We start from the raw sequence: 24,990 nt of genomic DNA on the forward strand, positions 1-24,990 counted from the left end.
AAGATTCTGGTCGAGAGTAAACACTCCCTACTAATGTCATTATTCCTAATCCCATAGTTGCCCAAGGAATATGTAAAAAATTCACTCATAGCAGTCATATGAATCAGAAAAATTTGCACAGAATTCACTGAACCTTAAAAAAACTAGGGTAGCAATGACTGAACAGGGTATGTCTTAATAAAAATTTCATTTGAGTTCATGTTGTTTTTTTTTTTAAGTTATTTTCCCACCTTCTTCAGAAAATGAGGCTCATTTTCCATTTCTTACATGTCGCTTCAAGAAATACGGAGCTGTGGCTTCAAAGATGTCATTCTATTTCATGATGTGATACAATTTGCTGAACTAAAGCAATCTTGGGTGAGTCACTGTGAAAAAAAAAACACCGCATCATCTGGGCAATTTTATCTTTTTAAGAAAGAGGCAGCAGGGCATCGTGTTTTTTCTGAGCTCCTCAAGTTGTGGCTGAGAATAAAGGCAACATAAAACAACAACAACAAGAACAACAACCCACATGCTTCCCTCTATCAACTATTCTCGCCCCAGTGCAGCTGGAATACTGAGAATGTAGGTTCTGCTATCATGGTGTGTTGAGATCCCCGCCCTGTCACTTGTTATTTATGTGATCTACAGTAATCTGCTTAACCATTATGTGGCTGGGCTGGCTGTATCCTTCTCTTCAATACAGTAGAGCTCTGTTATGAAGTGGTTGCAGAGTCGGCAACTGCATTTTCGTCCTTTATTAAATCTAGAAGGGGCTACATGAATGAGTTCTGGTCAAGAGAGTATACTTTCTGCATTGGCCCGTTAAATCAACCTCTATGCTCTCTTCCTTGATTCCTGGTGGAATACTGATGTCCAGAGAAACTACAGCGTCCATGTGTTGGGGGTGGTAAAACCTCTCTTAGCCTAGATCTCTGAATGACTATGAGGCCCACCCTGCTCCACCACCAACACTACCTTCTTTCTCTGACACTGAAATTGTTTTATTCAAAGAGACCCTTGAGATTTCAGGGTTTATCTGTTACAGCACTACCTTACCTAATACATACTTTAAGCCTTTCATTCTTCTATATAAAGGGAATAATAATATTGATAGAAATAATAGCTACACAGAGTGTTGTGATAATTAAATAAGTACTGTAAAGCACTTGGCAGAGTGCCTGAAACCTAGTAAGTGCTCAAAAAATATTAGCTATTACATTCACTAAGATATCTTTCCTTTTACTGCTTCTGAAATTGGTATATACAATTCCTTTGCTACCAACAATCTCTAGAATAAACTGATCTTCAAATGACAGTAAATCTCACATCAACAGTTTCTTAGCATTGAAAAAATATGCTACTATTATTGCTATTGCTATTATTATTAACTATCTACATTTTTACCAAGATCATCATACAAATCATCTTTCTTCTCTGTTTTCCACAATGTCCCTCTGGTACTAATCTGTCTTTGTGTATCAATGATAGCCAATAACATCTTTTCTTAGGAGGAACTTTTTGTTTGCGACCTAAGGAAGTGATAAGATACATAAGTCTCCTGCTGGCAGTATCTCAGACCAGCATACAACCTTCCCCAAGTCCTTTGAGTTATTTAAAAGACAATGACACACAAGAGATGCTACTTGAGATATTGTTCTTCATTACTTATTAAATGACAGCATGTACGTTAGTTAGAGGACCTGCCTTACAGCAGCCAGTGAGGGAGGGGGAAATGGACCAATCTTTCAGTCCCTAGCTGCTGATGGCCCTGCCCTGATTGTGAGTTCTGAAGCCCTGTTACATGCAACTCATGCATGTCTGTTTCTAAATTGATGAGAACTAGACCTAGTATCATCACAGGAGAGGATTTACTATGCATGATATGTAAGGAAAATGTAAGGCGAGACTCAATCTGTTGCTCTGACCTGGGTGTGCAGGGGTTATAATTTGAATACTGGGCTGTCTTCCGGGCTGACCTCCCTCCTGAATTCCATCGCGAGTGCCCAAATAGAACAGCTGGGTTTATGCATACCTCCTCCACGGCTCTCTCACTTCTATTACCTATTTGCACCATGCTTTTCACTAAGAATGGTATATAACTCTGAATGGTCAACATCATTATCATCATCATCACCATGGTAATAATAATAATAACAGCTGGCTTACTGAGCATCATCTGTGTATCAGGAACAGAATGCTTCATACATATCTCTTTTTACTAATATGCATGACATACTTTCAATGTAGACATTATTATGCCTGTTTTAGAGATGTAGAAACTGAGGCTCAAAGTAGGTAAATAGTTTGCTTATAAGGAGTAGATCCAGAACCCAAATCCAGCTCTGATTTTAAAATATGTGAGTTTTATCTTTTAGCTGGTTATCTTTTTAGCAGGTTGTGTCCCTGAATCCCTACTTACTTCCTACCTGCAATGGTAGACTCTGTTCCTTTACACAATCAGTTGGCTTCGCCTCTGCAAAAAGCCAAATGGGGTGGGGCAGCTGGTGGCTCAGTGGGTTAAGCCTCTGCCTTCAGCTCAGGTCATGATCTCAGGGTCTGGGGAACAAGCCCCGCATTAGGCTCTCTGCTTGGCAGGGAGCCTGCTTCCCCCTCTCTCTCTGCCTACTTGTGATCTCTCTCTCTCTCTGTGTGAAATAAATAAAATCTTTAAAAGAAAAAAATGAGCTGCCTTACCTCCTTGTAATGAAAATGCCAAGGACTCCAACCTCTTTGATTCGAATCCATAGATGCTGGCCAAAGCTTAGGGACAACACCAATATACCCTATCTCCATTCGAATATGGAGATTTGGGTAGCACTGACCTTTTCTGGAGGAGAAAGTTAAACAACCTAACCGCTATGTTGGTTCTATAAGCCTTGGCTTTGTAGATCCCAACTCTCTCCTTATTCTGTGGCCTCTCACATGTGTTCTCTCTACCTCACAAACACTCTTACAGGTATTGATAAAATCCAATGAACAAGAGAGATCTGGGGCCACTTATTCCATATTCAAAAGTAATTAATCAGATCCTTCTTTAAAAAAAAATCCTTTGGTTGTTATTTAAGAGCCCCTACTGCAGATCGTGACTCTTAAACCCAGAGGCAGTTTATAGATTTTTGAACTCTAAAGATAAAGGTAATATTCAATTAAAGATCATTTTGAAATCAAGCTAAGTAAAGGATGTAGCAAATTAATGACAAAATAACCAAGTGGCCCCCAATTCTACTTTGGTTCTAATTCTACTTCGGTTCTAATAACAATGGACTAACAAATCCAACTCGGGCTTGAACCATTTCTCTAAAGCTTGTAAAATAAATTATAAGGTATTAGGAACCACCTTATATCTGTCTAATACTATGAAGTGTTTTAAGAACATGTCCCTGGCTCACCTGATCTGTAGGGCCACGCAGAGATGAATGGCATGACAATCAAGAGTGATTATAACGGTGGTAGTGTAGTGTAGTAGGAAGGCACACAGACTCTGGACCCAGTTTCCTCTTGTTTCTGCCATCTGTTAGCAATGTAACCTTGGGAAGGTTACTTATCCTTCCTCTACCTTAGTTTTCTGGACTACAAAGTCCAGAGGATTATAATTATATCTACCTAAAAAGGGTCATAATTATACCTATCTGAAGGAATTATGAGGAATAAATGAACATACTGCTTTAAGAGAGAAATTAGTCCACAAAAACACTCAACGACTGTCAGCTATTACAATAGTCCTGTCTTCCCATATCCTCTTTGGAAACTCACATTATTTTTTCCTGTTTTTTGCCCTTTATGACCCATTAGAGCACCTACCTCAATTCTCAGCTTCACATCCCAATTTACTGCCTATGTTTTCTCTCTTTGCTTGACATTTTCTGCTTTGTAACATATTAAAGGTGACTTGCATCATCTTAGGATCCCTTCTCCTTACCCTTTCTAAGTATTGATGGTCTTAACTGTGCACAGACATACCTGAGGACTTATCCAGACAGTAACATTGATTTCTTCCAACTCTTTCATATTCCTTACACTTCTCAAGAATCTCTTTATATTTTTGCCCTGTGGTTTTCTGTTTCAGGCCATTTTTATTATTTTCTAACTATTTCTTACTTGCAGTAGGTGTTCTAATCAAGATTCTCTAATATTCTGTTCATGAGTGCTTATCTCCTTGCTTACCACTCTCAGAAATTTGGTCTGATGTTTAAGAGCATCCACTATCAGAGCAGTAATGGATGGTTACAGGATCCATTTTTAAAATTTTTTATTTACTTATATTTTTACTCCATCCACTGGTGAATGGGTTATTGGATGACTTCTCTCGAGAAAACTTTCTTCTACTTCTTAGAACTTACAAAGTCTCTTCTATTTTCTGGCCCACGTGAATCCCCATCTTTGGCATCTTACACCTCTCACATCCTGTAACTCATGAAATCCACAAAAATGAACACAACTCCCTATTTAAATTTTTGAAGCTGATCTGAAAGTTGAAACTTCTCAGGCAGGGAGTAACCAAGTGCTTTGCTACAGAGTGTCATTTTGTCTCTAACTAAAAACATAACGACTGTGCCATTGACTTGCAAAAGAAGCCTGCCCTCATTCTCAAGCAGAAAATTGTCTCTGCATTTCCCATACAAAAGATGCTTTGTGTAATTAGAAGAAGGGATGAGAGCGAATAGAAATTCAAAATACATTCTCTTCTTCTACATATCTTATTTTGTTCAGAGTATAATTAAGGGAAGGACTTGGCACTGATCTTTGAAAAGAGGGTATGGAACTCATCAATGAATTTTGAATATTCATCCATCAAGGTTCCCGAGTCTGAATGAAGAGCCTAGTTTAGATTGTGTTCATGCACACTGAATACAGTTTTAAAAAGCCCGATTATCGCGGTTTGTACCCAGTTTATATCTCCCCTTTTCACTCTATGACAGAATGCAAAGACCTTGCCACTCCATCCTCAAAAGAAGGAATCCAAAGTGTCTGAAGAGAAAAAGGTTGTATTTTTGTTTTAAAATATGAAGTGTTAGGCGCAACTGATTTTTCATGTATTTTTCTCCTTGCATAGCAATCTGAGAGTGACAAGCTTAGTCTCTGGAATTTCCACTTGATCTTGGCCAGAGAGCCACTAGGATTAGATCAAAAGATATGTGGAATCGTCTGGCATAGAGTCTGGCACAGTGAAAGCATTCAATAACTGTCGGATCAGAACCTGAAGTTCTCCTGAAGTTCAACCTGAAGTACTTTGTTTGAGTAGTCAAACAAAAGGTTATCCTTCCTGCACTAACTTTCTTCCCCATTCACTAAGACTTGATCAGCAGAGACCCCGGCCCCATCCCATTAAATGGGGGTGAGAGCCCCAGAAATGGTCTGGAAGCATTGGTACATGCTGGTTCAAAGTCAGGGACAAACGGCTGAGTCCGGAAACAGAACTGGGAGCCCAGCGAGGGGTATGCTGTTTACCTGGAAGAAACAAGTACTCAAGGGCAGCAAACAGGATATGACTCTATGATATCTGACATTTTTTTTCCAATTCTGAGATCCTATAAAATTCCTTGATCCTTAATGCACAAAGGGGGATACAACCATAAACTGTCCGTGGTGAATTTTAATTTCCCACATCCCTGCATTGGCAGATTCCTCAATCATACACAAAGCAAGACCACACCTGCAACCTCCTAAAATCAACAGATTCCTCTTCTCTGTAGTAGCCTGAGAACTTCACAGTCTGTTACACCAACTATTTTACCTTCTACTATCTCTGTTGCCCAGAGGCCAAGACCAATGTTGAGACAGGAAGGTAGAACTGGAGTTCATGAATTTACAAAGGAGATACATGGAATCCTGCCCAGACGATCTCATGGAAAATCCTCTGTCACTGACTCACATTCTGAGTTGAAACAGTCTCTCTCCCCTAAACCTAGTGCTCTACAAATACAAACAGCTTGTACATGGTAAGGGCTCAATGAACACTGATAATTGATTCCCATATCCTCCTTTTCTGTTTTTCTTTTCTATGTATTTATTTTTTAGTTCAAGTACAATTAACATACAGTGTTATATTAGTTTCAGGTGTATAGTACAATGATTCAACAATTCTATACATTTCTCAGGGCTCATCATGATAAGGGTATTCTAAATCCCCTTTATCTATTTCACTCATCCACCCACCCACCTCCCCTCTAGCAACTACCAGCTTGTTCTCTGTTTAAGCATCTGCGTCCTTGTCTCTTTTTCTCTTTGTTCATTTTTGTTTCTTAAATTCTACATATGAATGGAATCATATGGTATTTATCTTTTTCTGACTGATTAATTTCATTTAACATTATAGCTTCTAGGTTCAATCATATTGCTGAAAATGACAACATTTTGTTCTTTTTTATGGCCAAGTAATATTACTGTTAGGTCCCCCAATAATGGGTCCATGATTAAAGGGGCAAGACTGATACAAAGCGAAAGCCAAGCAAAGCTTTATTTTATGCCAAGCATCAAGAATCAAACCGAATGTTCAAGGCCGCACCTCTTACAAAAGAGGGAGACCTTTCTCTGTTTCACAGACTAGTTTTTAAAGGCAAAGGCCATGCATTTGGGCCTGGCCATGCACAGGTGACCAGTGAAATTGTAACACACAGAGAAAGCTGCACAGTGATGCTAGGGGACCAATTGAATTACAATTTACCCTATAGTAGACATTTGACCTAGCCTATCACCTTGGTTAGAATTGGCACCCACAAGGCTCCCAAAGGGTGGGGCCCATACTCCTTGGTAGCTAGGGAAAGAGTATGCAACCCCCCACTGATCGGATGTCTCCACCTGGCCTGACCCATCCTTGTATCTGGGCTTTGTTACCTGGGGCTGGTTTCTGGGACTTATTTTTAAGTAAGTTCCCTGGGGGAAGGGGAGCAGGGACAATTTAAGGGTTAAACAATAAGGTTTTTGTTTAACCTGGATGGAAGCCTCTGGCTAAATAGGTCCTTACAATTATATTGTGTATATACCACATTTTCTTTATCAGATGGCCAAAAGACACATGAAAAGATGCTCATTAATCATTAGGGAAATGCAAATTAAAACTATATGAGATATCACTTTGTACCTGTCAGAATGATTAAAATAAAAAAAATTTAAAAAAAAACAAGGAATAACAAGTTTTGGTGTTGATGTAGAGAAAAGGAGAAACTTGTGAGTTATTGCTAGAGATGCAAATTGGTACAGCCATTATGAGAAAGAGTATAGAAGTTTCTCAAATTTAAAAATAGAATTACCGTATGATCCAGTAATTCCACTACTTGGTATCTACCCAAAGAAAACAAAAATACTAATTTGAAAAGACATATTCACCCCTATGTGTAGTGCAGCATTATTTACAATAGCCAAGATATGGACAATCCCATATGTCTTTCATTGAAGACCTATTATCTTCAGTTTATCTTGACTTTATGTGGTAGATTGCAATTAGCCACAAATTATTTTCATCTCTGTATCTATACCCCTTTGCAGATGATGTTACCATTCCTTCCATAAAGAAGTGGAATCTATTTCTCCACTCCTTAATACTGGCAGTGACTGTGTAATTTGCTGTGCTTAAAGAGACATCAGCAAATGTGACATAGAAACAAGAAAAATTCTTCCTTAAGGTCACTTATCCTCTCTTGCTGCCCTGAGACATCCTCTTGAAGAAGCACAAGCTAGTCTCTTGGAGGGTAAGAGATCAAGTCAACAGACAAGTCACCCATCTGAGGTCTACTAGGCCAACCAACCTGACAATTACCAGTCACATGAGGAAGGTCACAGACTATCAAATAGTTGATCCACCAACTCACTGCAAAACTGCTTGGTTAATGCACAAGATACATGAGCAAGAATATAATGATTATGATTATGAATATTATCATTATTATTTAAGCTACTACATTTTGTAGTGGTTTGTTACACAGCAATAGATAACTACTACACCTTGATTGACAGCCTCGTCTACCATTTCCTTTAAGTGTTAAAAGATTTCTTTCTTTTATTTTTTTTTAATTGTAATGAACAGGATGGGATATAATTCATTTACTATATTTGCTATTAAAGACAGCTTATAAATAGAATTCAATAAATACAATAATTATGAATTAGAAATATTTGGATTCAGATCAACAATAAAAATATAAGAGGAGAATTGTTAAGACCAAGTAAGGAACACAAATATGTTAGTCATAAAGGACATATACAAGAGATAGAATTGATATTGACTTTGTCTCTGTGGCAGCCAAAAGAAAGACAAAAGTAAATATGTATTTTTCAGTATTAGGAAAAAGTAAACATACCTCTTCCTTAGAAGTAACAAAGCATGTCTTATGCTGGATTTTAAAAGACTTTTTTTTTCTGTGAATTCCTCTTACAGGAAACAGGAAGGGACATGGCAGATAGCATTTTCCCAAGCTAATCTAACAGCTAGCTTTAGGATGCAGCTTTCTACAAAAACCGAGAGTATAACATGAAAACACAAGTTCATGAAGGCAATCCTTTAAGGGACTATGGAAGTTAACATTTCATATTTCGTAAGACTCACAAATATTCCCTGGTATGAAGCATGAACAGTTTTTGGAATCAGTAATCAAAAGGATCTTTGGTTATTCAGTAAAGACTTACTTTTTCTCTTGTCAAGAATAGCTCAATTTCACATCCTTGCCAATACTTGTTGAGACAGGGGAGCCCTCTTACATGGTTGGTGGGAATGCAAGCTCGTACAGCCATTCTGGAAAACAGTACAAAGTTTCCTCAAGATATTAAAAATAGAGCTACTCTATGACATAGCAATTGCACTACTAGGTATTTACCCCAAAATACAGACATAATGAAAAGAAGGGGCACATGCACTCCTATGTTTATAGCAGAAATGTACACAATAGCCAAACTGTGGAAGCAGCCAAGATGCCCTTCATTTGATGGATAAAGAAGATGTAGTCCATATATGCAATGGAATATTATTCAGCCATCAGAAAGGATGAATACACAGCATTTGCACTGATATGGATGGAACTGGAGGGGATCATGCTTGGTGAAGTAAGTCAAGAAGAGAAAGACCATTATCATATGGTTTCACTCATCTGTGGAACATTAAAGAATAGCATGAAGGACCACAGGGGAAGGGAGGGAAAACTGAGTGGGAAGAAATCAGAGAGAGAGAAAAGCCATGAGAGATTCTGGATTCCAGGAACAAAAGTGAAGGTTACAGAAGGGAGGGGGTTGAAGGAATGGGGTAACTGGGTGATGGATATCAAGGAGGGCATGTGTGGGGATGAGCACCAGGTATTATATGCAACTAATGAATCACTGAACACTGCATCAAAAACTAATAATGTACTATTATATGCTGGCTAATTGAACAGAATAACAAAATAAATATTACACTTTAAAAATAGCTCAATTTCAGAATTTTTGTCAGTACAAAGTGTGAATCTCTTGATAATGTGCCCAGTTTGAAAGCAGCAAAATAGGATATGAACACAGATCATCTTTCTGATTCTAAAGCCTAGCCTTTATTTTTTAAGATTTTATTTATTTATTTGAGAGAGAAAGAGAGCACTTGAGTGAGCAAGGGGAAGGGGGCAGAGCAAGAGGGGGAAAGAGTCTCAAGTAGATTGTGCACGAAGCACGGAGCCTCACATGGGGCTCGATCTCAGGACCCTAAGATCACAACCTGAGTGGAAACCAAGAGTCAGCCACTTAACCAAAAGCACCAAATTGGGTTATCAGTGATTGAAGAATTAAGTAGTGATTTTTAAAATACCAACTTCTTTAAGATAATATATTTGCATTTCTGTAAGAGATTTCAATAGCTTGAGCTCAAGGTGTACGTAAAGGTAGGCATTTCTGGTGCTTGAGCCAAACTGAGAAGAATAGATAAGGGAAAAGGAAGAGAACAGGTTGTGATTTTTAACAAGCTCTTCCGCTGGCCCTCCCTCAAATCACAGCATTTGGGTCTATTCAACCAGTGTTCAAGGTCCCTTTTACCCAACCCCACTTAACCGGTGAAATAGGCCCATTCTTTCAAAAACATTGTATGTGTCAGCAAATACTATCCCATAAATTGCTAGACTAATGGAGTTTAACATGTGGCCTTCCTTGCATTGCTGAACCTCAAATATTTAACTTAAAAAAGATGAATAGGATGCCACTATTTTGATTTCTCTGAAAATATGTTTGTGCTGCGTTATCAAAGAAAAACACTCACACTGTCTCTGTTTTGTGCCTTTAGGTAAGAGTCACATGAATTTACAAAGCCTCTGAACTCTAGTTCTGATCTGATTATTTAATGGCTAATACCTAATAACAAATGAGAACCAAGATTGTCCAAGCACTTGTTGAGGCTTTAGAATCCACTGACTATTATTCACAATCAGACTTCTTTACACTTAGCCTTTTAGAATGGGCTGTTTGCTCTAAATTTTGTTAATGACTGTGGAAAATAGAGCCGTACATACATTAGGGAAGAGACTTTGATGTCTTTCTTCGTGCACATTTCATAATGGAAACAACCAAGATGTGGTGCTAATTCTATTTGGAATGCATTCATCAGTGCTCAGCCATCCATGGAAATGTGTCCTGTTGAAATAAATGTCATTTGAACCAATAATTGACCATTTCAAATATCAGCATGAAAATTGCATATGACAGAGTTACAGCTGGTGACCCTATGAATATCCATCAAGAGGTGGACCATTAATGAACTGTACCTACACTAACTACAACAGATATAATTGGATTGTTTATTTTTATAATAGATAGCTGCTGTCATCAATGGGGAATTAGCTGACTGTAATATTGTCCTTCCTGCAATGGAATAAAAAGAAAAATAACCATGGGTTATTATTAACTATGGGCTTATTACATACAAAACACAGTATTAAGTATTTCATGTGTTGTCACTCATTTACCAAATATTTACAAAGTAAATATCTAGCATTTTTCTATGCTCTAAAATAAGGTCATGAACACAGTCCTTTCCCTTAAGGAGTAGAATTTATAGCTACAAAGAGAAACAATAAATAAATCTTTGCTCACTTAGTATTCACAACAACAACAAAAAAATACCCATTATTCCAATGTTCACAGAAGAAACTAATGCTTAGAGAAATTAAATACCTTTTTCAAGGTCACCATTGGTAAGTAGTCAGTATTTGAACCTAGAATCTTCTGACTCCAATGATTCTGCTCTTAACTACATCATTAAATTGCTACCCTCTAGATATTTGTGTTATTTTTTTTTTAAGATTTTATTTATTTATTTGACAGAGATCACAAGTAGGCAGAGAGGCAGGTGGGGGGCGTGGGGAGAAGGCTCCCTGCTGAGCAGAGAGCCTGATGCAGGGCTCGATCCCAGGACCCTGAAATCATGACCTGAGCCGAAGGCAGAGCTTAACCCACTGAGCCACCCAGGTGCCTCTAGATATTTGTGTTATTGACTGGATACCTCATTACTCTGATTCTGTTATACATATTCTAAACCCTTTTCTTCTGTTTCCTCAACACATTCATTTAACCAGCCAGCATCAAATATGTGTTGGATACTATTCAGCATATTATGGACACTGTATCTATTAAAAAATACAGTCTGTGGTAAACATTGAGCTGGGCTTTCTACTACTTCCTCTGTCCATCTGCCTCTATCCCCAGGACTTCTTTTGCTCCTTCTCTTATATCAAATGGAAGAAATTTTTTTGCATCTAAGTAATACCCATTTTAGCTTGTATCGATACAACACAACTTAACAGATGCTTATGAATGAATACTAATGCCATTTAACAATGCTTCTAAGAACAATTGCTCCCAATTTGATATTCACCAACCAAACAATATTTCTTAACATGAGAATCACTTTTAATCAATACCTGCTTTGAACTCAGGGTGACTTCAAGTGCCAAGAGAGAAGACAAACACTTTAAGATTCTTGGAGATCATCTATTTTATCAGTTCCTGCCTTTTTAGGACTGACTCAGACACAGGTACTTGTTGAGTGAGCTCTCATAAAATTAAGACTTAGGTTTCTTAGATCCTCCATTCTAGAGATTACAAAATTTGGCTGTGTTTTAGAATCACTTACGGAGGTTAATAAAAAAGTCATCCTTGGTTACAGACCAGTGCAACAGAACAAAGAGCCAAGAAACTGACCTACCTATGTACGGTCAATTGATTTCCAAACTAACCGAACAGGGAAAAGGTAGTCTTTACAACAAATGGTGCTAGAACAATTGGATATCTACCTGAAACAGAAAATAAACTCCATTTTTTTTCTCACAACATATATAAAAATTAATTCTCAATAAATTATGAACCTAAAAGGTAGAAGCTAAAACTATAAACTTTTAGAAAATAGCGTAAGAGAAAATCTTTACAAATTTGAGTTAAAAAAAGATTTCTCAGATAGGGCACAATAAAGACAAGCCGTAAAACAATAAATTGGACTACAAAACTGAAAACATTTATTCCTGGAAAGATACTATATTAGTTTGCTAGGACTGCCATAATAAGATATTACACCAAAAGACTGGGTGGCTTAAACAACAGAAATTTCTTTCTCAATGTTCTGCAGTCTAGAAGACCAAGATCAAGGTGTCAACAGGTTTGATTTCTTCTAAGACCTCTCCTTGGCTTGCCTTCTGGCTGTGTCCTTACATGGTCTTCCCTTTATACCCATGTATTCCTGGTGTCTCCTTGTATATCCAAATTTCCTCTTTTTATAAGGACACCTGTCAGATTGGAATAGGATCCACCCCGTTTCATCTTAACTTGATCATGTCTTTAAAGACAGGATCTCTAACTAGTGTCACATTCTGAGGTACTAGGAGTTAGCTTCAACATATGAATTTCAGGAGGATTTGATTCAACCATTATAATAAACACTTTTAAGAAAATCTAAAAGGAAAGACACTGACAGGGATAAAATTTTATAATACCTACATCTGACAAAGAATTTGTATCTGGAATACATATAGAACTTTTAAAACTTAACTAGAAGACAACTCAATAGAAAATGGACAAAAGATTGAACAGACACAGCAGAAAAAAGGATATGCAAATGGTTAATAGGCACACAAAAAGATGTTCAACATAGCCACAAGAAAAACAAAAATTAAAACCACAATAAGATTCTACTACTTAATTAAATCATATAATTAGGAAGACTGACAAGGCCATGTATTGGCAAGAATGTAGAACAACTGGAATTGTCACATATTGTTGGCAAGGAATGTAAGTGGTACAACTACTTTGGAAAACAATCTGACAGTTTTCATAGTTATGTAGATATTATCATAAAAGGCAATAATTCTACTGCTAGGTTTTCACCAAATGAAATAAAAATGTCCACACAAAGACTTGCAAAGAATCACTAATAGTAATTTTATTCATAATGGGCAAAATTAAAAACAATCCATATACCTATCAATGAGTGAATGCATAAATAAATTGGGGAATGCCTATACAACAGAATATTGCACAACAATAAAAAGAACAAAGTACTGATATACCTAGAAATATGAATGAACATCAAAAACACTATGCTGAAGGAAAGAAGCCAGACATAAATGAGTTCATGCTATAGATGTCGCATATCAAATCTAGATCAGGCAAACTCATTTATGGAGACAAAAATCAGATCACTGGAAGCCTAGAACTGAGAAGGGAACAACTGACCACAAAGAATCTAAGAGAGATTTGGGGAGTTATGTAAATGTTCTATCTTGATTATATGCATGCATATACATCAACTCATCAACATTTACACGTTAATGGGTGCTTTTATTGTATGTTAATTAAAATTTAGAGATGCCTAGTTGCAATTCAAATGTACTAAATCAAAATTTCTGAATAGAAAGCACAGAAATGAATTTTTTAAAATCCCACCAACAGGTCGTTCTGCTTTAGACAGGGGTGGGGATGATGATATGGTCCAACTCTGGTTCAGGGCAGGCATCCCTGTATTCCATTGCCCTCAGGTGGTCATGCAGCTTCTGCCTGATGCCCACCCTACCTTCACCTCCCTTCCACCCTGTCCACAGTTCATTCTCTTGTATGAAAGCCAATTCTATTTTAGAATAGCTCTTTTTCTCACCATGTCATGCATCTCTTTGTCATTTTGATGGTGGAAGTGACAAATCCGTATGGTCCTTTGTTTTTCTCTGTTATATCTGCTCTTACAATTCAGGGTTCCCCTGGGACTATCTAAGAAACAAGAGCTCTAACCAAAGTGAACACACAACCTCTTACATGTTTAAATTAATGTACTGAATTAGCATGTACTATTGACTCACAATTTTCTTGGTACTAGAATAGATGCTAGGTATAGAGTAAAGAATAATATTTACCATGATGGCCCCAATTCAGTCCTGGCTGGACGCTGGACATCTATATTTGAATGGGTGGTATTAGAGGGAAACAAGTAGACAAAGGTGTGTAGTAGAGTTCCCTTTCTGTTCATGCCCAAAATTAGGGATCCAGCTCTTTGCATTGATGGCTCAAAAATCTTTACATGCTCTTGTTGGCTTCCAAAGGCAACACCAGCTCATTCTGGAATGTAATCCATTATATGGTCTCATTAGTTCTAGTGCCTATTTTTTCCCTCTCTCCTACTATCTCCTAAACGTCCTTAATGGTCCTCATGGGCCCTGAAACATAGCAGAATCCCACTTAGACCTGATCCCTCCCCTTGAACAACAGTCGGCATCAGAGTCCCAGGCCCACTGGGTGAGAAGACAAGGCCAATCCAATAACTATAATGTGAATGAGTGAAAAGTACTTTTATAGAGGCAGGTAAAACTGTTCCAAGAGCACAGAGCCAGACTGTTTTCATTCGCAAAGTATTTTTCACATATATTATCTCATTTGAGCTGACCTGTGACTGAAAGTAATAATGACCACCACTTATTAAGTCCCTACCATGTCCAGATATTGTGCTAAGTGTACTGTATTTTTCAACCCTCATTTGAGTCTTGAAATAATTGTATAATGTATGTATCTTGTCACTATCATTTTACAAATATGGAACCAGAGGCTGAAAGAAAGTAACTTTTCCAAGGTCTCACAAATAGTAAATGAGAAAATTCAAATCTGAATCCAGTTGTGTGTGACTTCAAAGATCATACTCCTAACTACCATTGTCATTAATGACCTTAGTTTAATAATGCTCTGGGTCAAAAAAAAAAAAAAAAAAAAAAAAAAAGATTTTTACTTTCCCAACTATATTGATCTTTAAATGCTTTACATAACCTTAGAAAAAAATTGTGGAGAACTCAACTAAATTAAAGTCATGACATAGACTCAGATTCTCCTAAATATTCATGAATATAAAAGTATCTTATATTTTCAGGTAACTAACCTCATTAACAGTGTTTGCTAAGCAGAACTTTCTCCCATCTTTCATGCCTCTTCTACTTATATATTCCAAACACCCAGCCTTATATTGTAGTCCAACAATATTTATCTTCCCCTCCTTAAAATGAGAAAGTCAAACTCCCAATAGCTACCTGGTCACGCGTAATCTTTATGATCACAGTGGCAGCTGGTAGCCCTTTAAGATCCATGTTTCACGTGGAGGGGAGTCTTCGATTCCAGAGTTCGTGTTCAGAGAAGATATATCTCCATCAGAATTAGTCTCCTGGTCCTGGCTTCTCTCTACCCATTCTCCTCCTGGAAAGAGGAGTGACTTTCCTATTTGGAATTGTATTTTGAGTGGCTTACCCCGCTCTGGGATCTTCTTGGCATTTGCCTGCCTGGAAAAGCACACATCATTGACCCTTGAAAAACATGGGTTTGAACAGCAAAGTATACTTATACACAAATTTTTTTTCAATAATAAATACAGTACAGTACTATAAATGTACTTTAACTTCCTTATGATTTTCTTAACTTTTTAAAATCTAGCTCATTTTATTATAAGAATACAATATACAATACATATAACTTACAAAATATGTGTTTAGTTAACTGTTGATGTTAATGTTACAGCTTCTGGTCAACAGTGGCTATCAGTCGTTAAGTTCTTGAGGAGCCAAAAGTTACTTATGGATTGTCTACTATGTGGAAATTTGGGGTCCCTAATGATATCCATCAAGGATATCATTATGTGCCATATTAGAACTATTAAAACCCTACATTAATCAAGGGTTAACTGTATTTTTGATCCACACTCTGAGCCATGAACAGATGCCTTGCTTTATGTCCTGTTCCTATGAACTAGGTCTATATTTTTCCAGCTTTGTCCATGACTGAGTAGGTAAAGTGATTTTTTTAGTTCAATATTTAATAAGACCATTTTGCCACACATATAGGCATATGCTCCAATCCAGGATATTTGTACCTCATGTAATTTGAAGAAGTCAGTATTCTCTATGAAGATTAACTGGCAAATCTTGAAATCAAAGTAGAATCACATAAAAGCAGCTAATTTCTTACTCATGGAAATTCTAGTTTGTGCTTGGGAAGGTTTTCCTTAACTCAGTACTTTGGGAGTACAACCAGACTGCAGAAGGGTGTGCTATGTTCACTACTTGGCTTCTAAGATCTACCTATTATCAGTGTCTAACTGGCAAATGGCAGAAGACAAAGAATAGCAGATCACAGGGAAGGCTTTTCTGGGAGAGCCTGACAAGTGGTGTGCCTTACTTCTTCTTTTGTCCCATCCATCAAAAGCCAAGCACATAACCTCATCTAATTGCAAAGGAGGATAGGAATAGACTAGCTGTATGTCCATTGTGGAAGAAAAACAGTTCTGATCAACAGCTTATCTTTTCTCTAACACATATTCAGAATGAATGAAGAAGTCCTACAAATAAATAAGAAAAAAGTGGGCCAAAGATAAAAAGAGGCATTTCACATGAAACACAAATAATGACCAACAAATACATCCAGATGGGTCAGCTTCACTAGTAATCAGAGAAAGGAAAATTAAAACCACAGTAAGATGTCGCTTTATAGCCAATAGATTGCCAAGACATAAAAACTCTGATAATGCTTACCCAGATACTTAGTGCTACAGACAGCATAGGTGCCTGTCCATCTTCTTTGGCTTACTCCAGAATCTAGCCATGATAGGGTGAAAGCAGTCAGATAAGTGCTGGCAAGGGGCCAAGCATGGGAGTGGTATAATTTGATGTTTTAGAAATATAGACCCTAAGTCCAATAGATTTAGGTTTGAATCCAGCTCAGTTCCTTGATAATTCTGTCTCCTTGAATGAATTCTTGGCCTCTCTGAACTTCATTTTCCCAATCTATAACATGCATTAACAATAGCACAAAATGAAGACTAACAAGCTGATTGATAAACACAAGGGCGGAGCATAGGCCCACATATTGCACAGTCAATAAAAGTGGACCATTGTTAGGGAATAGGCTGAGAAAGTGATGACAGATCACTGTGAGAAGGATGAAGAAAGGCCTCAACAATATACACTCAAAAAAACAGTAATGGCTCAAGGCCATTAGGGAGTAAAATTGAATCAATTTCCTAATAATTAGATTTTGGAGTTGCTGAGATTATTGATCTGTTTGGCGGAAATAACTCTCAAGATGTGAAGGTTTGATAAGCCTATGGTTTCTATGACATCATAAGCAGCCACCGATGACTATTAAGAACCTTAGTTTCTAGAACATGTTGTCTTTTGAGTGTTAATTCTACCTTCTGGGTGGGGGTTAATTTTTTGTTTTCCTTGTTCTTAATTTTTCATTTTCCACCTATTTTTCTGTTTTCACATTAGGTGACAATGTTTTCTTTAAAGTTCTCATGATCATACAGTCCTTCTTACCACCTTAAACAAGCTTTTACTATCTGCCTGGATCACAGAAGTCCAACACCCGAGCTAAATTATGTCCTTTCTAATCAATTAAGTCAACCAGTCCTTTCAACTGCTCCACGCAAAATCAAATTCTATATGCTACAAGCTTCCATTCCCTTCTTTAACTTAGTCAATAATGTGTATTACAAAATACACATTACTTTACTTAAACCCTTGCAAGGGTCAATGTTGATAAGTGTTTGTAGAGTTACATATCAAGCCACATATACATTGTGGATTCTGCAGCCCCACAGAATTAATCTTCATGTATTTTAGAGTCTCATTATTGAATTACTACCCACTCCTATTTCCTTCATGCTAAGAAAGCCTGAGTCTTTCATCCCTTTCTACAGGTCTGATATCTATTGTGGGTGGCTCAGTGGGTTGGGCCGCTGCCTTCGGCTCGGGTCATGATCTCAGGGTCCTGGGATCGAGTCCCGCATCGGGCTCTCTGCTCGGCGGGGAGCCTGCTTCCTCCTCTCTCTCTCTGCCTACTTGTGATCTCTCTCTGTCAAATGAATGAATAAAATCTTTAAAAAAAAAATTTAATCAGATAAATTTGAAGCTCTAATTGGCTTTATTAAGTGATTCATGAATTGGGTAACATCTCATCTAGCAAGAATTGTGAATGAGCTTACAGAGCTATTTTGAGGAGTTGTACGAAATGGAAGGTTTTTATAGGCAGGACCGTAGGGCAAGGAAGTTATTGGCAAAAGAAATGAATTGTTCAGGCCAGGACATCTTATTTTGCAGAGGAAAGGAATGTCAGGGTTTTTCATGGATTGTGTGTTTGTGTGTTTGTTTGTCATTTAATTACACAGATGACCCCACTAGTGCAGATCAGGAAATTTCAGTCTGACTTTTAAAAGGCTACATTCCTGGAATAGGTTGAAACCATAATGAAATCTGGGTTTGCTGTCTTGAGAGGCAAATGACTCCATCTTGGGCTTGTTTTTCTTTCTTTTTTCATACCATCCTCCAAAGCATTTTTAAGTTCTCACATCCCACAGCCGTATACCCATGTCCAAAACTATACCTAGTGTTCTTGGAGCCTCTGGTTTGGTATAGTTAGTCATCTGGATTCATCTCTACTAATAGTGCTGCTAGAATTCAATTGTTCATACTAGTCACAGTCTTCTCATTCTATAACATTGTACTTAATATGCAAAGGCCAGTTCTTGAACTAGTGAAGAAAATGAATTAGATTCTGATTCCACTGCACACACATACCCATGCATTTTATCCTCTGTCATTTGATATCTATTTTCCAAAGTTCTGATTATTTCTTCTACTCCTATCTCTTTCGGATAACTGCTTCTATCCTGGTTGAGGATGCTTCAAACTAAATTAGCATATTCCTTCCTTTCTGTAATTGTACCTTGAGGGCCAACACAAAGGTGAACATGTCACAGTTCCTGCCTTTTTAGAGTTTATGCTCCGGTAATGCAGACAATCAGAATATTGTGCCACAACACTATATCTTACGGTGCTGTGGTATAACAAGGGGGGAGCACGGAAGACTTTTCAGTGGTTATGATGCTCCACACGTCTCTTGAATGACAAATGAGCTTACAATGAGAAGATAGGTCAAGTGAGAAGAACTGTATCAGCCCTTCCCACCTCCACAATGTACCAATGTTACCCTAATTCACTGCACACTCACCCTCAGAGTTTTGTCAGCTAGAACCTCAGTTTCTAGGGTGTTGACAAGCTACTAAAAACAGTGAAACACATGCTAAAAGGTTTTTTTTTTTTTTTTTTTTTTTTTTTAAGTTTTGCAAAACATTTCAGATGAATTTCTGGTAATCCTGATAGTGATTACCAATCAGTCTATGAATCATAAACTATTACTCACTTCTCCTTGGCAATGAGGATATTGCTGGGCCAAGACTGAATCAATCTCCTCAGCCCATTTTTATAATGGAGGAGTTGAGGGATTGCTTGGGTTCACTAAAATCCCAGGAGCATTTTGTAAACTGTTCAGGCTTGAGGATGTTCAAGAAATAGGCCTTCGTGAGTTCAAATATAATTGAAATATAGGAATATGGGTACAGATGGAGACTAAAATGTTAGCTTCATTGCTATTCAAAAATTGGGTTGGAACACATGGCTTATGTGTGTGGCAAAAATGGTCTTATTAATCCTGTACCTAAGAAGTCACCTTATACAGCTAGTTGCAGACAGAGCTGGGACACTACATGCTTAATTTACAGGGGCAGGATCTACCCCAGTCAACCTATCCATAGCCCAGACAGCAGACCAGAATATATGCTTCTTCCAGGCAGACAGATACCAAGAAGATCCAAGAAAGGGCTAAGCCACACACATGGAGTTCCAAATCAAATAGTCACTCCTCCTCCTAGAGGAGGAGTAGGCAGGGGCAGAGAGAAGCCAGGACCAGGAAGCTAACTTACAAAGTTTAGTTTGTTTCCAAATATTTATTTTCTTGTGATAAACATAAAGCTCTTAGATAAAGAGACTATGCCTTATGCCTTAACCACCTTTTTATCTCCAGTGCTCAATTCTATGCCTGGTACACAGCAGACAAAAATACTTGATTGCTCAATTAATTTGATAACGCAAATGTTCTAATTCTAGAAATATTCTACTACTTACCCAATTACTTTGCATTGACTCTATTCTTTTATCTAACTCTTTTCCTCTCCTCTCTCTACACAGGATTCTGTATCCATCCTTCTTAGACCATTTCCTCTTTGGCTTTCACATAATTTATAAACTTATTATTATGCACTTTAATATTAGAACAACATGAGCCTTAGAAAGTAGTGTTAATGGAAGTCTAAGAGGACAAAATGAAATCAATTATTGAGATGTCTTATAGTTTGCATGTATCTTTTTGCTTCTCTCTAAACAGGAAAGGGAGGGAGGGAAGAAAGAAGGGGGAGAGGGAGAGAGGAAGGGAAAGGGGCACAGAGAAGAGAAGGAGGAGAAGACAGAGGAGAGAGAGAGAGATATTAAAGTTGGTGTGTGTAAGGGGATAGTTCCCTTGGAGAGATCAGGTAACTATTGCACTAATTAGAGAAATAGTAGAGAGTAGTGGTTACATGCAGGAACTCTAGATCCATACTGCCTGGGTTTAAATTCTGAGCCTGCCACAAAGCAATTAGGACCTTAGACAATTTTCTTAAACTTCCTGTGCTTCAGTTTCCTCACCTTTAAAACAGAAGCAATAAACTAATTTCATGGGGTTGTGGTGAAGAGTAAATGCACATAAAATGCTTAGACCATAATAATATGTAATAGGCACTATATAAGTGGTAGCTGTTAAAATTACTCTGGGGAGATTCCAGTAAGTTTAGAGAACAGACTGAATCAAGAGCCTGGATATGAAACTAGATGTAGCATGCACTACAGGTCATTTCAAAGAGGGACAAGATGTTTTTAGGTGGTGAACACTTGGCATCTAAGCTTCCACTACCCCTGACCTGTGTTTATGACAGGAACTTCATATCATTCATGAAATTCATTTTCTCTGAGCCTAGACTAGTATCTATCTATAACCTAAACCCTCCTGAATTCCCTTCTACTGATAGGAAGTCACATCATATTTCAGAGCAACTAACAAGGGAAACTTCCACGAGGACAACATGACTGTGATATCAAGACCCAAGGGCCTACTCACATGCTTGTGAAGACAAGAAACAGTGAAAATGTCTCATAAGCTAAGTTACTTGCTTACTTTGTTCATTTTTATGTGCTTGGGCCATACTCTCACTGTTTTCCTTTCAAAAATTTTACTTGCCCTTAGAATTTTCATTATATTTGGTCCTCCCAGAAGCATATATTTGGAAAGAAGTAGACCTAGAACTGTGACTGAGGTTGGCAAGGAGCACAAGTCAGTGAATGATACCGATGGTCATTGTAATTGTTTGATAAGATTTAATGGGAATATTGGGGAATTGAACCTCTTTTTTCAGAAATGAAGGAATCAAGGCACCTTTTTCCAAGATGGAACTTTTTATGTATTAAGGTGTTCATCGGTCTGTGTCTGCTTTTCTACATCTACACCATCACAATAGAAAAAGCACATACTATAACTAAGCCCTAGACCCAAGGGTAAAAGTCCATCTTCCTAAAGACTTAACAAAACTGCTTTCCAAAAGCTCCTATTTAATTCCTATGCTTTGGGTAAATTTTGCATATGGTGGCATTGACACTGGAGGGGTAACCAGTTCCTAAAATTGGACAGGGAACAAGGGGTAATTTTGTCTTTTGCGTTGAAATGGGCATATCAGTCTTACTTTACTTTCTACGTCGCATCTCCTTCTACTACTAATACATTTTTTGAACTCATGCCTATCAGATACCACCATGGGATTCCTCAAAGTTGTTAGGGATGACAATTCTGCCTTCAGTGGCTCCAATTCCAGTAGCTTCCAATCCCCAGCTCACCCAGTGGCTCAACAACATTTGCAAGTAGACACCTCTAGAGGGAGCTAACTTCACTGTCTTCGTTCATAATGCAATGGACGAGGAATTGACAAGTATAGAATTTTTTCAGTGTCTCTAGAATTTGATAAACTAGGGCACCGTGCCCTGATACCATACTTTCAGGGGACTCTATAATTATTCCAGAGGGCATTCATGTGGGAAAACAGAATCCATGAAGAAGAAGAAGACTACTTGCAAAAATTAGAAGTTTCTAAGTTCTTAAATGCCAAGTGCAGGTGGGGGGAGGGGAGGGTAACCAACAGAGGCTGCACTTTGCTTTTCCAAATCCGTTTCAAAGTGATACTGTTTTCTTCTTCAAATAGCCGTGATCCTTACTTTAATATATCTGATTCTACCTCAATAAAACATTAGTACTTAATGGTGACAGAAAAAGGAAGCTTATGAAGATCAAAGAAGAGACATAGCATGAGTAGACCTTCAACTTGACCAAATATACAAGACACTTTCAACTTACCATCCATGTTTCCTCTGAGATGGAGGCATTTGGGCTTATGGGGTCTAACCAGTGCAAAGCTGGGAAACAGCTATGTGCATTCTGCAACTCCTAGGTATGTTAAGATTTGGCTGATGCCCTGCAATATCTCAAAATTTCCACACAATACTCAGCTAAACAGAACAGTAAATAATGAGCACTGATAGAATCAGACAGAAAAAGCATAGCTTCAGGCTGCCAGCTGACAGACAAATCACCATTCTCTGCAGGTAAATGAGGCTCCTGAATTAGAGTCTGGGAAGGAGAGAAATAGGAGGTGATGCTGTCACCCTGCTGCAGCTCTGAGCTCCCGGAGGCATCTGGTTGATACTATGCAGCAAGGCCAGGAAGAATGGTTGGGGATGGTAGAGAGGCTCGCTGGGACCCAGTCCCCCACTGAAAGAAACTGAGCTGTGTTTTACAATCTCCAAGGCAGGAGAAATACCAGGTCTCAGCCAGAATAGAAAATAACATCCTTCAGTAGTCCCCAAACACCTCCATCACCAACTGCAACTGCAAAGGGCTTATCAGGCTGAGAACTAGGGGCTCAGCCTATGCTAAAAAGGAGTCTCTTGTGTTCCAATTAGTGAAGTAAATGGGCTTAAAGAATGAGTGGGATTAGAGAATTTTAAAAAAAGAGTGGCTAAGAGACCATATTTCACTTGCAGCCACCCCGAGGCCAAAGAACATATTGGGGGGGGGGGGGCTGGAACCAAAGTAAATCCAAAATGGTATGTCTCAGAGCAATATTATCCTTGTAAAAACTGCAGTGACCTCTAAAGAGAAAGTGAAGTATAAAGTAATAAAATGCATAGCTGAGGCCCTATGTACAGCCTCCCAGCCTAGTGTCCTTGCATCCAATCCATCTTGCACAATGGTATGGGACATTCATCTTTCCAGAACTTTCTTTCCATCATGGTATTCCCTGCTCAGAAACAGTTAAAAGCATCTTTGCTGTAATTCCCAGAAAGTCAGCTTCATATTCTCTAACTGTCCCTCACTCGTATGTAAGCATAGAAATTTCACTTACTCTTGGACCAACAAGCCATGAGGAAGCCCAGCAAAACAGAAAGAATGTGTGCTTCAGTGTCCAACAGACTTGTTTTTGACGCTAGGGCTGTACTTGACCAGTGGCAGATCTTATTCATGCTATTTGATTTTCTCTACCCCATCTGTAAAACAAGGAGAATACCAAACCTCACAGCAGTTCTTATGACAAAAATGGCAAAATGTTGTCTAAAGTACTAGTATTACAGAGCCTGGAATCCACTGCAAATTCATGGATAATAATTTTTGCTTATTACTGATTCCCTGTTTTCCAAATTATCTGTGATATTACCTTAATATTTTAAAAAGATATGATTTTAAAAAGAATATCACCTTATCAAAAAATAGTGTGTCGCCTTATCAAAACTAGGGAATACCAAACAATGCCTTAGGAAAATGCATCAGATTTTGATGAGGGAGAATAGAAACTGGAGAAATTTTGAGGGTGGGTAGCAGCTATATTTGCTGTTTGGTCTGCTTTGGTTTGTAAATTCACAAGTTCTTCCCTCCGTTTTCCTTGACATCCTAAATTGTTCTGTCATTTCAAATGAAAACAGTAATAGTACCTCTATAGAAGAGCTCAAATAGAAGACCCAAGCCTCAACAGACACAAAAACTCACCCCACCGGAAGTTGCAGCATTTGAACGTTACTGCACTAGATCTGGAGTCCTTTCTTATTCAGTTCATGTTTTCTTCAACCTGTTCTACAATGAGGAAAGGCTGGCAGCATATCGCTCATTTTTCACATTCTCAGTTGTTCATCAGAAAACATATTTTACATATAGCTTAGAGCCATTTTGTGAAGATACCAGTTAAGCTGTACACAAGGCTCTGTGGGGAACACATATATGTCAGGTGTGCTATATTCTGTATTCCTACATTCTTTTTCCCCAGGAGCTGAACTCCATGTAGCTATTCAGTTTCTCCAAGAAACTAAAGTCAGTTTCCATCTTCAAAAAAGTAATTAAAAAAGGAAATGAAGTTCAAAAGAAGATTAGATGGTGGTCATCATGTTGCTGCCCAAATTCAAATGTTCACTAACTCAGAGCATAAAAGACATGGAAAAAATCTTCAGGGTGCATAATAAACACAGAAATGATAACATCTAAAGAGCAGAGAAAGCAGATTTAGGATCAGAAGATGAGACTATAATAAGAAAACAGAAGATGGCTTATAAGTGGAAATGGTAGGTTTGTTCTATCAAAAAACAC

At 38.0% G+C, this 24,990-nt stretch overlaps 1 long non-coding RNA gene across 1 annotated transcript; it reads right to left on the minus strand.

The window, feature by feature from the left end:
* Window positions 1–245: 245 nt before the first annotated feature.
* On the minus strand, window positions 246–14,499 carry LOC309841364. Its single transcript, XR_014299086.1, has 4 exons — window positions 14,322–14,499; window positions 10,440–10,560; window positions 8,605–8,710; window positions 246–365 (listed from the first exon to the last, which is right to left on the minus strand). It is a non-coding gene; the product is annotated as an uncharacterized lncRNA (long non-coding RNA).
* Window positions 14,500–24,990: the final 10,491 nt, after the last annotated feature.

This window comes from Mustela nivalis (genome assembly GCF_964662115.1).
Source record: "Mustela nivalis genome assembly, chromosome: 9".
NCBI lineage: Eukaryota > Metazoa > Chordata > Mammalia > Carnivora > Mustelidae > Mustela > Mustela nivalis.